This window comes from Malaclemys terrapin, chromosome 15, assembly GCF_027887155.1.
Source record: "Malaclemys terrapin pileata isolate rMalTer1 chromosome 15, rMalTer1.hap1, whole genome shotgun sequence".
Classification (NCBI taxonomy): Eukaryota; Metazoa; Chordata; order Testudines; family Emydidae; genus Malaclemys; species Malaclemys terrapin.
In genome coordinates, this window is record NC_071519.1 from 15,415,510 (window position 1) to 15,418,009 (window position 2,500).

A 2,500-nucleotide genomic window follows, 5' to 3' on the forward strand; every position below is an offset into this window, starting at 1 on the left:
AGTGGTCTTGAGGACCACAGAGGGGGGGCTTAATAGTCGAGAGGGAGCCGGTCCGGGGGAGGCTTAATAGTCGTCCCCCGAGGACTCCGGGGGCAGGCTTAATAGCCATTCCCCAGGCGGTCCGGCGGAGGCTTAAGAGTCGTGCTTAGCGGCCACCAGGTCAACCCGCGGAATCTACTGGGTTGACCTGGCGGCCGGTTTGCTTTCCGGCCACCAGGTCAACCCATTGGATTCGACGGGTTGACCTGGTGGCCGGTTTGCTTTCCGGCCCGGGTGTCACCCCACTCCGAGGGCTGCGCGGCAGCGGTCCTGAGGACCACAGAGGGGGGGCTTAATAGTCGAGAGGGAGCAGGTCCGGGGAAGGCTTAATAGTCGTCCCCCGGGCAGTCCGGGGGCAGGCTTAACCGTCGTCCCCCCCGGGCGCTCCAGGGGGAAAGCTTAATAGTCCTCCCCCGACAGTGTGTGTGTGTGGGAGGGAGGCTTAGCAGTCTTCCCCCGGGCGGTCCGGTGGGGGAGGCTTAGCAGTCTTCCCCCGGGCGGTCCGTTGGGGGAGGCTTAGCAGTCGTCCCCAGGGCGGTCCGGGGGTGGGGGGAGGCCTCACAGTCGTCCCTCGGAGAGCCGGGTCGGCGGCGGTGGCGGGCGTCAGGCTTTACGTCCAGCCTCCGGAAGGTGCGCGTCCTCGGAGGCGATGCAGGCGCCGCAAAGGGGCAGCCTCCGAGGCAGGGAGCGGAGCACCGAGGCTGGGGAGAGGGGAGCAGGAGCCGGGGGCTGGGGGGGTGGGGTGGGGGGGGCGTTCAGGACAAGCGGTCAAGCCCCGGGGAGCAGCTGTCAAATGTTCCAAGTCCCCACTCGGCCACCAGGTCCACCCCAGTCTAGCAATGGGGTTGACCTGGCTGATGGCCGGTTAGTGTCAAGGTAAACTCACCGTCGTCCACAGGAGGGCAGCTCTCAGGCCGTCCGGCTGCGGCTGACTCTGGGGCGGTGCCCGGTCCCGGCAGCGAGGGGCGGGGGGGGGCGCGGAGCGACACGGAGCTAACCGGCCCCCGGGGCCGGGGGCGCCTCCCGCGACTTTGGGGGCCGCGGGTCGTCAGTGGCGTGCAGGCCGGGCCTCTCCCGGGGGATTCGGGGGGGGGGGGGGGGGCGGTCCTGCGGGCCGGGCGCAGGGGGCTCGAGCGAGCCCGGGCCGGTCCGCCCCGGGGCCGGGGTCTCCGCCTGCGGCTCGGGGGGGCGCGGGTCGTCGGGGGAGGAAGCCCGGGGGAGCTGCACGCCGGCCTGCCAGGCCAGGCCAGGCCTGGCCTGGGTGGCCGCGGGGGGATTCGGGGCGGTCCCGCGAGCCGGCGGCCGGGCGCAGGGGGTCCGAGCGCGTCCGAGCGAGTCCGTCCCGGCCCCGGGGTCTCCCCCTGCGGCTCTGGGGGGCCGTGGGTCCCCGCTGGCGGAAGCCGCTGGGCGCTGGACACCCGCCGTCCGTCCCGCCTGGCCAGGCCTGGCCTGGGTGGCCGCGGGGCGGGGGATTCGGGGCGGTCCCGCGAGCCGGCGGCCGGGCGCAGGGGGTCCGAGCGCGTCCGAGCGAGTCCGTCCCGGCCCCGGGGTGTCCCCCTGCGGCTCTGGGGGCCGTGGGTCCCCGCTGGAGGAAGCCGCTGGGCGCTGGACACCCGCCGTCCGTCCCGCCTGGCCAGGCCTGGCCTGGGTGGCCGCGGGGGGATTCGGGGCGGTCCCGCGAGCCGGCGCCCGGGCGCAGGGGGTCCGAGCGAGTCCGTCCCGGGCCCGGGGCCTCCCCCTGCGGCTTTGGGGGCCGTGGGTCCCCGCTGGCGGAAGCCGCTGGGCGCTGGACACCCGCCGTCCGTCCCGCCTGGCCAGGCCTGGCCTGGGTGGCCGCGGGGCGGGGGGATTCGGGGCGGTCCTGCGGGCCGGCGGCCGGGAGGGTCCGGGCCAGTCCGCCCCATGCCCGGGGTCTCCCCCAGCGGCTTCGGTGGGTCCTCCGCGGAGGAAGCCGGGTGGGGAGCCGGACCCCAGGCGCCCAGACCCGTGACCTGCGGCCGCGACCTCCGACTCGGCAGGAGCGACGAGGGGCTTTCCGGCCCGTCCCCCCCCTCTCCTTCCTCCCCAGAAAAGGAGAGAGAGCTGGCTCGGACCGGGAAAAGCTGCCTACGGCACCTGGGATTCCCAGGCGGTCACCCATCCAAGTACTAGCCAGGCCCGGGACGGTTTACCTTCCGAGATCGGACGGGATCGGGGGCGTTCGGTCCGGTATGGCCGTAGGCACCCGGCCCCCGCGCCTCCTCGCCCGCTTTCCCCTGCCGACGCCCGGGCCTGCCGCACGGTGAGCCCCGGTCGGACTGCCCCCCTGCGGCAGGGCCCCCGTCTCTCGCGGGCCCGGTCCTTTTTTCCTTCTCGAGCTCCGGGGCCCGGGCTGGCCGCCAGAGCCCCTCCGCCCGCCCGCCCTCCCCGGCGTCGGGGAAAATATTGTCCCGGACATCCAGTGCGCCCTGATCCTGTCAGC

General features: G+C 74.6%; 1 non-coding gene across 1 annotated transcript; it reads right to left on the bottom strand.

Moving 5' to 3' along the window:
* Positions 1 to 2,142: 2,142 nt before the first annotated feature.
* LOC128823816 (5S ribosomal RNA) lies at positions 2,143 to 2,261 on the bottom strand. Its single transcript, XR_008442051.1, has one exon. It is a non-coding gene; the product is annotated as a 5S ribosomal RNA (ribosomal RNA).
* Between the last annotated feature and the right edge of the window lie 239 nt (positions 2,262 to 2,500).